The sequence below is a fragment of the Hyla sarda genome, chromosome 6 (genome assembly GCF_029499605.1).
Source record: "Hyla sarda isolate aHylSar1 chromosome 6, aHylSar1.hap1, whole genome shotgun sequence".
Classification (NCBI taxonomy): Eukaryota; Metazoa; Chordata; class Amphibia; order Anura; family Hylidae; genus Hyla; species Hyla sarda.
Window position 1 is genome coordinate 112,274,137 of NC_079194.1, and position 14,713 is coordinate 112,288,849.

At 41.0% G+C, this 14,713-nt stretch overlaps 1 protein-coding gene and 1 long non-coding RNA gene across 5 annotated transcripts in view; one reads left to right on the forward strand and one right to left on the reverse strand.

The window, feature by feature from the left end:
• The window catches only part of LOC130275958 (uncharacterized), a 77,191-nt gene extending 67,907 nt beyond the window's left edge, over positions 1-9,284 (reverse strand). The window contains exons 1-2 of the long non-coding RNA XR_008844968.1: positions 9,173-9,284; positions 4,292-4,343 (exon numbers count right to left, since the gene is read on the reverse strand). This is a non-coding gene — a long non-coding RNA (uncharacterized LOC130275958). The remainder of the gene's footprint in view (positions 1-4,291; positions 4,344-9,172) is intronic.
• A 2,762-nt stretch (positions 9,285-12,046) lies between these two features.
• BRPF1 (bromodomain and PHD finger containing 1) overlaps positions 12,047-14,713 on the forward strand; it is a 50,838-nt gene continuing 48,171 nt past the window's right edge. For 2 of the 4 annotated variants that reach the window (XM_056524695.1, XM_056524694.1), the window contains exon 1: positions 12,047-12,447. The gene's annotated coding sequence lies outside the window, so the exon portion shown is untranslated. The remainder of the gene's footprint in view (positions 12,448-14,713) is intronic. The other 2 variants (XM_056524693.1, XM_056524697.1) reach the window with 2 other exon arrangements.

Here is a 14,713-nt window from a genome sequence, read left to right on the forward strand (position 1 = left end):
TTTATACTAATCTTGTTATTTGTGAACCGTATGTTGCGGTTCGTCGTGGGATCTGCTGGTATTGCGTTTCCCGCGGCAACCCGCAACACGGGCCGATAATTACTGAATATTGTAAGTTAAGCTGTGCAATGTTGTATTTTGTTTTTTTACATCTTTTGTGAGATCACATGCTGCGATTCACCGTGGCTTCTGCCCTTGGCATCCCCGGCGTTCGTAGCATGTGTCAATAATGAAAAAATATATAGGGGGTGGATACCTCCTGTTCTTTTGTCATTTTATGGGTTAACTTTTTTGCCTATTTAAACCTGCTGTATGTTCCATTTGCAATGCCTGAGGAAGCTGCGCATGCGCAGCGAAACGCGTTGCATTCTGGTCAAATAAACTCCTTTTACCGTTCACCTGTTGTGGTCTGTCAGCGCCGTGGAGCCGGGTTCCTTTGAAGCCATTTCCTAATCTTGCCATATACTTACCGGAGGGCAGCAGACGACCCATCACTATTCTATGCCTACATCATTGTTGTGTATGAATTTGCACAACAACCCAGGGTGAGCAAACCAATTTATATAGTTATCTCACTACAGGATCTCAACGTTACTACTCTATGGTGCCTGTTTTTCTTAATTCTATTACCAAGATATGACTCCAATGTTCAATTGAAAGGGGCTCTTCCTCGTGTGTGGAGGTTGTGGTGTGAGTTTTGAGTCTTCCATGCGCTGCTCCTCCACTGTTGTCACAACATGATAGTGACACAGAAACTCCAGCTGCATATCCCTCTTCTATGCCTTCTACTTACTGTATTACTCTAAATGGCTGTTTTCTAGACAGAGCTTTCTAAACATTGACGGAGATCCAGTATGCCACATAAGTGAGTACACCCCTCATAGTTTTTAGCAAGGCAGAGGTCATCTTGTAGGTGTGTTTGGGGTTGTTATTGTGTTGGAATACTGCCCTGCGGCCCAGTTTCTAATGGTTCCCTCAATTAACAAAAGCTCCCTAATGCCAGCAGCACTCATGCAGGACTAGACTATGACACTACCACCATCATGCTTGACTGAAGGCAAGATGCCTGATGAAGCGGAACTTCCGCGAAACGCATTGCATTATGGGAATAAAGTAGAAGTTTACCTTTTACCTTGGTTTCAAGCGCCTTCTTGACTTTGGAGGAATTTTGTGCTGGATCTTTCTCTATGAAAGGTGGAGCGGCTGCTGGAACTCTATATTATCCATACCCCTATCCATGGATGTACTTGGACGCAGTACAACCACCTCTGGTAAGCGCAAATTCACACGTTGCATTACCTGTATGCCCTGAGATATCACACTACGGGGCGCATCCTGTTCTGTGCTTTTTATTGCAGTCTTCCTATCCCATCCTCCTATCCCGACCTCCTTTCCCGACCTCCTTTCCCGACCTCCTATCTTGTCCTCCTATCCCATCCTCCTATCCCGACCTCCTATCAAGTCCTCCTATCCTGTCCTCCTATCCCGACCTCCTATCCCGACCTCCTATCTCCACCTCCTTTCCTGTCCTCATATCCCGACCTCCTAACTCGACCTCCCATCTCGACCTCCTATCCCGACCTCCTATCCCGACCATCCCGTCCTCCTATCTTGACCTCCTATCTAGACCTCCTATCTCGACCTCCCATCCCGTCCTCATATCCCGACCTGTAATTTGTGTACCAGGTATTGAAATATCTCCAGCCGTACGGAAGTTATGTGAGAACATACATTTCCCATTGATTTGGGACTTTAAACAAAAACCCTGACCCTCCCAAATGGGGGTAGTTAAGGGTTAAATTAACTATCCTATATTTTAAGTGGACATATAAGTAACATGTGACCAAGTATTATCGAAATATCTTCAGCCGTTTGGAAGTTATGCAGTAACATATATTTCCCATAGACTTGTATGGGACTTTAAACAAAAACCCTGACCCTGGCAAATTGGGGTGAGTAAGGGTTAAATTACCTATCCTATGTTTGTTGTTGACATATAAGTAACATGTGTGCTAAGTTTCATGTTAATATCTTTAGCCATTTGGATGTTTTTGTGGAACATATATACATACACACATACATACACACACACACACACACACACACACACACACATTGGCCCTCATTTATTATTGCAAACCTGACATGTTTTGTTGGGTTGTGCGCCAGATTCTGTCGCATTGCGCCAGAAATTCTGTCTGTGCCAGATTTTGCGGCAGAATTGAAAAAACATCGACTTACTCTCCATTTTGCTAAGAAAACCCAAAAAGAGTGCATGGCCGCCGGTAAAAGGGGGCATGGTCTCCGAAAAGGGGCGTGTTCGCAACATTTTCACAAAAACCCAACATATTTACTAAGGATTCCACATAAAATGTGGTGGATTTGAGCTGAGGAAAATGCTACAGATCAGAACATGTGTAAAAAAAAAAAAGTTAAATGTAGGGAAAGTGGGAAATGTAGGGAAACCTTAGTAAATACCGTGGAAAATAAATTGTAGGGAATTAAAACCCACAAAGGAACCTACACAACACTCTTAGTAAATGAGGGCCATTGAGTTTTATATATATATATATATATATATATATATAGATAGATAGATAGATAGATAGATAGATAGATAGAGACTGAGGATAGATAGATAGAAACATATATATTCACGCATGCATTGGACCCCCCTTTTTGAGACCGTAGGGGATTGGGGTGGGGGCTACAACTATAAATTATTTTCAAAATCGGATAAAAAAAATAATTAATTATCAGTATTAATGATCAGTAGTTTAATGTGTGTATGTATGTAAGTATATAGTAAACACATAGCCGAGTGCCATAGAGGAGACACTTCTACCATCCGATTACAGGGGATAGAGAGGGTATCATGTCCCCTAAGAGGAGGCAATCACAGACGCAAATTAATGGACCGTGAGATATTCTGGATCCTTAAATTGGATACCAGATTTCCTAGAGGTCTCAATATGAGACAAGATGTTATTCTCCATTACTAAACGTCTGTTAAGTGCTTTATTCAGCTTTTGTTCCTAATACATACAACATATGACAATATTTCAAGCCTATTTTCTTTCATGACAGAGATAACATTAAATAAACTATACAGATAAATACAATTGCTTATTTTAGATATTTTTCTTTCTTTTAGATCTGTATACAAATCTTTTCCCATATATTTTATTTAACAACAGACTAGTCTCTTTTTAAACATCTCTTATACAGAGATACCGTAATTATGTGTCTGTTGTCGGGTTATATATATGGAGACGAGTATCTTGGTCTCTGTTCAGACTACAATAGGTCCCATTTTCCTTGGGGTATGTTTCCTTGGGCGTTGGCAGCCATTTTGCAGTCCATTACATACTCCTAGTCTGTTTTCTTTCTTTTTCAATACAACTTGAGGTGTCTATGATATGCTTGTTCTTTACATATATTTAAATATTACGATTTATATCTAACACAATTATATAACACATTTCTGTGAACTTGCATACCTACACCTATTTGTCTGTTTGATATATATGGCATTTTTATTACTTTCGTTTTTATCCTCTATTTCTATAGTGATCCTAGTGCTACATTTCTTACTTAGATTTATACACTATCTGATACTATATAATAAAATTGGATAATTTCAGTTTTTAGTAGTATTCTTCTGTTTTTGTTTTATTGCTTACAGTCTATATTTACATGTATGATTATATATCGATTGAAATGTTTCTACCATGTCCTTGTGATAGTCAATATATAACTAGTACTATATTCTGTATACTGATGTAAGTGGACATGGAGAGGCCCGTGATTTTCACACAGCTGTGGTTACACCTGTTTGGTATCCGAGTCCCCCCCCCCCCCCCATGTCTACAAATACGATTCCCTCAGTGGATTCATTGTATGAGTAAGGCCAGCACCTGGCCGAAACGCGTCACATCCTGTTTTACCTGTGATCCATGTAGCACCCAGTGAATAAAGATGGCACATTGATCTACACAGAGTTGGAGTTATCCTTTTCTTCTGTCTATGTAAGTATATATGTATGTTCCAGCATAACTTCCAAATGGCTTGAGATATTTCGATGAGACTTTTCTTATATGTCAACTAAAATATAGTACAGTTAAATCAACCCTAACCCACCTCCATTTGAAAGGCTTGAAGCTTTGGTATGAAGTCCCATGCAAGACTATGAATTAATATCTGTCCTTGTCGATCATAAGGAATATTTATTTATAGTTTGTTTTGGTTTACTTTGGGGGTAAACAATATTTCAGTTAGTTTAAAGAGTTACCTTCATGATATCGAAGATTCCACCATCAATGCCGTCGCTCCACCGCTCTTGCCTAAAATGAAGCCAAAACCAAAAATGTATTACAGTTTCCCGACTGTAGTTAATTAAACTAACTATTTGTTTATGTTTCCGTGTGGTGCATGCAGGAATGCCTCACATGTAGAATTTTGTTTTTATAATTATATACTGTTATGTTTTTGTTTTGTATTTTGAAAATCCTAAAAAAATTATTTGAACGCAAGACTATGGGACTTCTGGTGCATCTTCCGATCGTTGTACTCTGCGGGTGCAGAGATTGGCTAGGACATCCTGCCAATTGTCCAGCAGGCAGGTGCAGAGGAAAGTTAGTGCAAAGGACGATATGAGGTGGATTCCACACTCGGTGATACCAAAAATGTTTTTATGGGTTGTTTACATTTTTTTTAAATGTGAAAAGGGGGTGATTAAAAATTTTGGTAAGGGGTTAATTTATATTTTAAAACAATTTTTTTTTTTTTTACATTTTTTTAAATTTGTACACCCTTTTTTAGTCCCCTAGAAAACATGTATAAGCAATGGGTTCAATGCTCATACAGATCAATTCAGTACATATCCATGGAATCTGCACTTTATTGATAGAGCCTGCCATAGGCAGCTCTTTTAATAGTAGCAGACAGCAGAACCAGACCACTTTACCACCCATGACACTTGTAATAGCCATTTAGATGCCGCTGTTAACTTTGAATGGTTAATAGCAGATAGTGGAAATTGCCTGCGCTGGCCTTCAGCTGTGAAGCAGGGTGCCTCTGGGTATAGAGCAGGCTCCAGTCCCAATCCCTGGGTCATTAATGGTTCTGCCTGCCCACATTCATAGTGCAGGTAGGTGGGCAGACCAACTAATCGATTTTTATTAGTTTTTTCAGCCCTCTTCATATATGTTAATAGAAGGCAGCCTGTGAGAAAGCTGAGGTCTGACGGCTCTTGAAGGAGAAGAGACAAATAACATGACATCCTATTCAAGGAGTGGTTAACACAAGGCCAACCTTCACATTTGACACATCTTACACGCTGACTTTCAGGACTGATGCTCATTTAGGGTAAGTTCATACTGAGGAATTGGAGAGGAATTTACACGAGTAATTACGCTCGCTTATTCCTCTCCATTTCAGTCAGCAGTGAAAAAACCAATAGAGTTTAACTGTATTTCCACTCCTCAGTTCACACTGACGAATTTCTGCAAGCGGAATTCTGACGCTGAATTCCGTTCAGCATGAAGAATAAACATGTTCTTTCTTCATGCGGAATCCGCGTCTTTCTCACAATAGAAATCAATGACATTTTTTTTTCAGCCCAACGCCAATTCTAATTGGTGGAGGTAAAAAAAAAAAAAAAAAAATTACAGTTTTCTCCTATATTTCCTTGCGGAACTCTGCACAGAATTCCGTATCAATTCTGCGCAAATTCCAAGCAGAAAAAAAAACCTGAAATTCCGCAGCGGAATTTTTAATCGAGAATTGGTCACACAATAAATAATTCAGTATACACATATTTTTGCGTTTTGGAGCTGTAGTTTTAACCAGTACCAATTTTGTAAGTTTTTACTTTTTGATCACATTTTATTTAAAAAATTCTGGGTTGTGACCAAAGATCAGCAATTCTGACTCAATTCTGACACTATTGACTGTGTGGGATCAATAATTTGATCATTTATATCACAGTAATGTTTTTTTGTTTTGTTTTTTGTATTTGGAAAAAAATATATATATTTTGTCCCCCTAGGGGCCTATTATGAGATAAAAATCAATTATTGTCATGAAAGGAAGGGGGCAGGGAGAAGGGAGTAGTGAGCCCTAAAGGTGTCCCCAATAACCTGCCTACTTGCCCATCCGCCCTAACTGATGGATTGACAACTTGGAGTCGCACCCTTCCTTGCACTAAAGTGCATGGGCGTCAAAGTCAGCAAAACAAACAGAACTGTCGGGGAAACAAGTCAGGAACATAATAGGAATATAATAACCAACAAACAGATATATAAATACAAACAAGGCAGGATAAAGCATACTAACATACAGTTCAGAAACCGGAATCAAGATTAATGGAAGATATGATAATATGAACAAGACTAGATATGAGGATAAGTTTACAGCAGACAAAACCAGGGGTACTCCAGTGGAATTTTTTTTTTTTTTAAATCAACTGGTACCAGAAAGTTAATCAGATTTGTAAATTACTTCTATTTAAAATCTTAATCCTTCCAGTACTTATCAGCTGCTGTATGCTCCAGAGGAAGTTCTTTTCTTTTTGAATATCTTTTCTGTCTGACCACAGTGCTCTCTGCTGACACCTCTGTCCGTGTCAGGAACTGTCCAGAGCAAGAGGAAATCCCCATAGCAAACCTATCCTGCTCCGTAGGGTTCCTGAAATGGACAGAGGTGTCAGCAGAGAGCACTGTGTTCAGACAGAAACGATATTTAAAAAGAAAAGAACTTCCTGTGGAGCATACAGCAGCTGAGAAGTACTGGAAGGATAAATATTTTTTAATAGAAGTAATTTACACATCTAATAGAAAAAATCTCAGCTCACCTGGGACTTGTACGGCTACCTCCAGACATCAAGAAAGAATAGGAAAAAGGCCAGCAAGTGGAAGCATAAAAAACTTGACTTTATTTAGGAATCCTCCATAAAAAACCTTCAGGTGGCAGACAAACATGGACATGTAAAAAAATACAAAAATAGCACATATAGAAAGGGTCCCAAGCAGTAGCTGATGTGTTTCCGATCTATTGATCCTTACTCATAGCTCATGTTTGTCTGCCACCTGAAGGTTTTTTATGGAGGATTCCTAAATAAAGTCAAGTTTTTTATGCTTCCACTTGCTGGCCTTTTCCCTATTTTTTCTTAATTTACACATCTGTTTACCTTTCTGGCACCAGTTGATTTACAAAAAATTGTTTTCCACCAGAGTACCCCTTTTAACTGAATGTCACTAAACACTAAACGGGTCAGGAAATCAAGAGCACTGTTCACACTGGACTTAGACCAAGGAACACACTGGACACCCCACTCCAAGCATGGAGGAACATCAATACTAAATACAAGCAAACACGGGTACAGACACAAGACTCAGTCACTCCTAGATAGACAGATAAGCCCAAGGCTCAGAACAGGATTCTATCCTAGGAGTTGCAGGATCAAACAAGGTCAAAACAGGACTGACAAAATGCACAGTGTGAATACAGACTAAGGCAAAACAAAGCAAATGTAGAACGAATACAAGAATACTAAAACCAAAGTACGCAAACAAAGCAGGCTAAAATCTATATATCAAACAGGACAGATAAGCATGGTTAAAACTCAGGATATGTGCACTGACAGACATAGTGACCAACATGGTCAGAGTACAGGTCTAATAGCCATCACAGAACAACATCGACATCACAGCTGAATTCGGACCGATCACCGCCGGGCAATAGCCACAAAACCCACTGTATACAGCAATCTGCAAACAGCCCCAGCACTTCACAGCCTCCCGGTGTGCGCAGCGCATGAAACATTACATCACTACGCCAGCAAGCAGACCTCTCCCTCCCCTGGCTCACCAGCCCTGACGACTTGCCACTCCAGGAAGCGACCAGGCGTTCGGTTCGGAAGCCGCAGCGGGTAAGTAGTGAGAGCACCGTGGGACAACCTCAGGACAGGTGAGCAACACTGTCCTGCAACCACTAATCATTGTACATTCTAACAACTACTGCATAAGCCATTCAAATCTCTCTGAGCCACATGGATTACATAATTCACGGACCCTACCCACTGAACTACAGAGTGTATAATATCACACTCACAACGGCTGTCTATTATCAAGATTGCACTATACGGCCTTTCTTTAAAGGGGTACTCCAGTGAAAACCTTTTTTCTTTTAAATCAACTGGTGCCAGAAAGTTAAACATATTTGTAAATTACTTCTATTAAAAAATCTTAATCCTTCCAGTACTTATTAGCTGCTGAATGCTACAGAGGGAATTCCTTTCTTTTTGGAACACTGATGACATCACGAGCACAGTGCTCTCTGCTGACATCTCTGTCCATTTTAGCAACCGTGCGTAGCAGATGTATGCTAAGGGCAGCATGGTGGCTCAGTGGTTAGCACTGCTGCCTTGCAGTGCTGGGGACTTGGGTTCAAATCCCACTAAGGACAACAATAAATAAAGAGTTATTATTATTATTATTATTATAATGATGTCAGCAAAGAGCACTGTGCTCGTGATGTCATCAGAGAGAATTCCAAAAAGAAAATAATTTCCTCTGTAGTATTCAGCAGCTAATAAGTACAGGAAGGATTAAGATTTTTTAATAGAAGTAATTTACAAATCTGTTTAACTTTCTGGCACCAGTTGATTTAAAAGAAAAAAGGTTTTCACCGGAGTACCCCTGTAAGCTATCTATACAAGTTTTATTTTATTTGGATTTTATTAATTAATAAATGTTTATAAATTTTATATATCATATATCTACTGGCACTGCTGCAAGGGCCCTGCAGGCAGATGTCAGACATTATACACCAATAAATAAATATATAATTGTTTAATTTATATTGCATCCTAGTTCTTTACCCAACTGTGTACACAATATACAAGATCCACATATGCTTTCATCCATAAGCACATAAAAGACCAGATTCGAGGAAAGTGCTTCCACCCTTTTACTCATACAATTGTTTTTCATGCCGCATAGGGTACGCGACCTTACACATTAGTACTCATCTGGCACAATAGAGATTTCAACCTGCTTTTGTGGTTAGAGCTACCTCCCCTTTTGTATTGCTTCACAGAATACAGATAACAGGACATTACACTTATATAGATTAAAGGGGTTATCCAGCATAAGGTGATTTTAGTATGTACCTGGCAGACAGTAAAGGACATGCTTAGGAAGGATCTGCGTTGTCTTCGGGCTAAATGGTTATGTTGTGAGATTACATAACACCGTGGCTAGCTTTTGTGAACTGGTATTTCCTGTTTGACTTTTCTTTTTTTTTACTACAAATCCCACAATTCCATTTTCCTCCCTCCCACACATCAGCCACCCCACCCATTGAAACATAAATGAGCTGCATCCTTCAATCAGGGTGCCTACAGCTGTTGCATTAGTTGCAGATTGATCTCTCTCCCACTAAGCGATCGCTCCACCCACTGAAGCAGACAGGCTCCCTGTCATCAGCTGACTAGTGAGTCAGGTCTCGGCCGCATTGCAAGCTGGGAAATCTGAGACAACAGTCATTTTGTATGCTGTTAAAAATAAATATTGGAGTGAAAATCACAGAAGAATTGTGCGAAAACCGTCACACACAGGTACAGACACTATATTATGAATTACACTAACTTTACAACCTCTGTAGCAAAGTCAAATAAAAAAAAATCCTGGAATACCCCTTTAATGTGATGCATAAGCATTACATTGATGTAAGAGATCGGCATATTATTGCTACAGCCTGTCATAGGCAGGATGTACCATGGCCCGCACCAAAGCCTTCTACAGGCCTTGGTGCAGGTCTTTACCCTGAGATTACCTTGAGATTATATTGGGGGGGTGTTTGGTTATTGGATCACTGTACCACCAGGTATATTGTGATTTAAGCAGTTAAATGACAGACATCGGAGTGATCACCGATGTTTGTAATCACCAGCATGTATCAGCTACAGATAGCAGCAGGTATCTTCCAGGTATGGCTCCCAGGTGAGTGTCATACTACTGCATCCATCCCATAAAGTCAATGTACGTTTTGAGTCAGAAGACCCTTCAAAGGGAAGAATTGCAAAAGGAACACAACTTCCTCCCAGGGGGTAATTGAGCGCCCTGACTACCTTTGACCCTGCTAAGGCCCAAGAAGATGGCTGCTTGATCAGTGCATCCTCCTCTGCTCCCCCAGCAACAGAGTGGGGATGCAGCTCCCTCCTGTCGCCAAGCAGAGTGTCCCCTGAAGCGGCATGTTGCTCGCTTCAATGGACACACCAACTCCTGTAATGAAGCAGTCCGTGTTGGGCACAATCTGAGGCTGCTATGTGAAGGGATGACAAATACCTAAGGGCCAAAGTCAAATTCTAAGTCGCCATTCTGCCCTGGCGCCTGGGATTTGTCAAGCCCTGTCTTACATGCTGGACAAATATGAGACAGACAGCAATGACTTTGATGGGATCTTTCGGCTGTCATGGTGTCAGGAATTTTACTGTAAAATAGCGCAGCATGTTGTTCTATTATGTCCAGCATTTTGATGGAATATGTAGAAAAGCAGCCTATCACATGAATGGGGTTTCTACAGCAGGTGCATAGCCCCAGACTGTCATGTGTGAATGTGGTCTATTACAGTATTCCTTAGGGTGGGTTCACACCACGATTTTTCTATACAGTGTTTGGATAAGTTTAAAAAAAAAAAAAAAAGTATACAACCGTACAGCAAACCGTGGCCATAGACTTTCCATTCAAAACCGTATGCACCATATTGTATACGGGTGTCTCCGTTTTTCAAACCACACTGTTTTTTCCCTTTTTTTTAACATGGGAGTCAATGGGAACCGTACAGACCTGTATGTGTGTACGGTTCCATACGGTTTTCACTAGAGATGAGCGAATTTACAGTAAATTCGATTCGTCACGAACTTCTCGGCTCGGCAGTTGATGACTTATCCTGCGTAAATGAGTTCAGCTTTCAGGTGCTCCGGTGGGCTGGAAAAGGTGGATACATTCCTAGGAAAGAGTCTCCTAGGACTGTATCCACCTTTTCCAGCCCACCGGAGCACTGGAAAGCTGAACTAATTTTTGCAGGAAAAGTCATCAACTGCCGAGCCGAGAAGTTCGTGACGAATCGAATTTACTGTAAGTTCGCTCATCTCTAGTTTTCACCATACGGTTTTTGACTTTGCACAGTTTTTTTTCTTGGAATTTCAATCAAACTAGTGAAACTTTATTCATAATGGAGTGAAAAGTTCAACACGTATACGTTTTTTTTCCTAAAAAACGGATGCAACCGGACATCATTTTTCAAACTGTATACGGTTTTCAACCGTATACAGATAAAACTTTGTACACGTTTTGATACAGTTTAGTCAGGTTTTGAGGAATCCGTTTTTTTTTTTTTTTTAAATCAAAAACCTAATTAAAAACTGTATTGCAAAAACGTGGTGTGAACCCACCCTTACTCCAGCTGTTGCATAACTACAACTGCCAGCATGCCCGGACAGCCTCATGCTGGGAGTTGTAGTTATGCAACGGCTGGAGGAACCCTGGTTGGGAAACACTGGTCTAAACTCTTATTTTATAAGAGAAACCCCATAAACTTTTTGCATGGTGGGGGGTGTGGGGCTTCAGTTTTGCAGCAGCTGGAGGCACCCTGGTTGGGAAACACTAATCTAAACTCTTATGTTAGGAGGGAAACCCAATAAACTTTTTACATGAAGGGGGGATTCAGGGGGGGTTTTATGACTTGTACAACTTCCCCCAAAACTAGTCACAACATCGTCTTGAAAAACTCCTGTCGTCTAAAATGCATTCAGCGACAAAAATGACGCCACGAATCCGAAATGAAACAAGAAATCCAAGCAATAGTCTACACATGAGTCACCGTCCCTCCGACTTCCCCCCGTGTCACCCCCTCCAATGCCAATATGATGCATGTAAAGAATTGGCGGCCGCAGATTCGTTAAAATAAAAAATAAAAAAATCCCCCGTTACGAATCTTAGACATAAAACTTGCCGAAACTCACTCCGGGAAAAATAATTGTTGTTTTTCGTGAATATTTTTTTTTTCTTTTCTTTGTAGTGTATGACGGTAGGCAGGGAGGCGAATCTGCAGTGCGTGGTGCTGGGAAGGTAGTGAGTTTACACGGTTAGGGCCGCTGTTCCCTGAGGAGACTTCATTGTTTTCCCGCGGCTCGGAACGAGGGCCCCGGGCACAGCACTGGCCCCTGGCTGCCTGGATAACGTGTAGGAGGCCTGGGAGAGACAAGCTGGTGCCTGGTGAGCCCTTCCGCGGGAGCAGCCACACCCCAAAACCGGGAGCCCAGGCTTGGGGCCTGTTCATCCGCTCCCAGCAGCCCTGTGCGGGGGTAGAGCTTCTGTCTGTCCCCGGGTACTACGGCTGCACTGACCCAGCCTAGAGATGAATCACTGCGGGCACAGACGGGTAAGTGCCAGGCTCGGCTCCATGTGGGCTGTCTATAGAGCAGCATGGATGGAGCAGTCATATCCATTATATATATATATATATATCAGTGTTTTCCCAACCAGTGTGCCTCCTGCTGTTGCAAAACTACAACTCCCAGCATGCCCGGACAGCCTTTGGCTGTCCGGGCATTCTGGGAATTGTAGTTTTGCAACAGCTGGAGGCACACTGGTTGAGAAACACTTATATATATATATATATATATATATATATATATATGCACCCACCCACATTTTATGGATATGTCTGCTATATAAATATATATATATGTGTGTGTGTTTTCATTGGCTGAGGGGGAAGCAGATCTAGCAGTGAATATCAAAGCAGGTGACAAACTCCATAAAGGGTCAATCCTTAAAATTCCCCAAATACCCGTAATTTACACTTATCACTGTATTCACGCATCATCCATATTGATGTCACTTGACTGTCCCATCACTGACATCTCCATGGTTGACAGATCAAAACCTGAGTTATATAGGTATTATGTACAGTCGTTCTTTCCAACTAGAGATGAGCGAACTTATAGTAAATTTGATTCTTCACAAACTTCTCGGCTCGGCAGTTGATGACTTTTCCTGCCTAAATGAGTTCAGCTTTCAGGTGCTCCGGTGGGCTGGAAAAGGTGGATATGGTCCTAGGGCTGTATCCACCTTTTCCAGCCCACCGGAAAGCTGAACTAATTTATGCAGGATAAGTCATCAACTGCCGAGCCGAGAAGTTGGTGACGAATCGAATTTACTGTAAGTTCGCTCATCTCTATTTCCAACCTGTGGCTCCCCAGTGGATTTAAAACTACAACTCCCAGCGTGCGCATTCAGCAAGTTGAAGTTTTGTGAATGGTGGAGACTGATGTAATGTTTAGTGACCCCTCAGGGATAGCGGGTGAACTGCAATTAGACTGCAGCAGTGATGGGAGGATGGGGTCAGCATATGGGGATGGGGGGGGGGGGGGGTGTCTGGAGTGAAATGCTGGGGTATATGAAGTTACACTGAATAGAGACAGACATGACAAGGCACCAACTTTCCACATTAAAGTACATATATTCCAGTGTCTTCCAACCAGGGTGCTTCCAGCTGTTGCAAAACTACAACTCCCTTGCCTTTGAGCAACAGCTGGAGGCACACTGGTTTGAAACACTGATATGTTTGGACACCAGTTGCCTATGAAAAATCAGGTTATATGGTTGTAACCGGAGTGACTCCTTTCAAAATTAGTTTGGGTCCAATGCAGTGAATCTGGCTGTCGGATTAGTTTTTGGACAATGATTCGGAGCTGTCTGTGTGAAAGGCAGGAGTCACAGCTCCTGTATGTTGAATAGATCTTTTGTGTACAGGACAAAACAGATTGTGAAAGTCTGAGGTTTTTGTGTAATTTGTACTGCTCTTGTAACCACTGTTATTGTTGTTGTGTTTTTTTTTTTTTTAATCTCCCAAATACATTAAAATAAATAAACAACGACTTTGTATTAAAACAACTTTCCTATTATGTATATCCAGCTCCTCTCCATAATTAAATACTGCAAACAATCCCTGTGCCTGTCAGGATATTTTATTAGAATGGGTTGTCAGATGACATGCTTGGCTCTGCTACATCTGTGACTTTTTTTTCTTCTGATCTACGCCTAAAAGGGATTTAATAAAAAGAAAAAACATCTAACAGCCAGGCATATACTGAAACAACAAAACAATACTCTGCTATTAAATTCCCCACTGCTGCTCTGGTAATGCCCGCTGGTCTTTGTTTACTTTGCTGCAGTGTTGATGTGACCAGTGGTTGCATGTGTGGCACCAGTCTGCTTAAAAAGGTACTCCCGTGGAAAACTTATTTTTTTTAATTTTTTAATTTTTTTTAATCAACTGGTGCCAGAAAGTTAAACAGATTTGTAAATTACTTCTATTAACAAATCTTAATCCTTCCAGTACTGTTTAGGGGCTGTATTCTACAGAGGAAATGCTTATCTTTTTAGATTTCTCTGATGTCACGACCACAGTGCTCTCTGCTGATCTCTGCTGTCCATTTTAAGAACTGTCCAAAGCAGGAGAAAATCCTCATAGCAAACATATGCTGCTTGACAGTTCCTAAAATGGACAGCAGAGGTCAGCAGAGAGCACTGTGGTCATGACATCAGAGAAATAAAAAAAGATAAGCATTTCCTCTGTAGTATACAGCCCCTAAAAACTACTGGAAGGATTAAGATTTTTTAAATAGAAGTAATTTACAAAT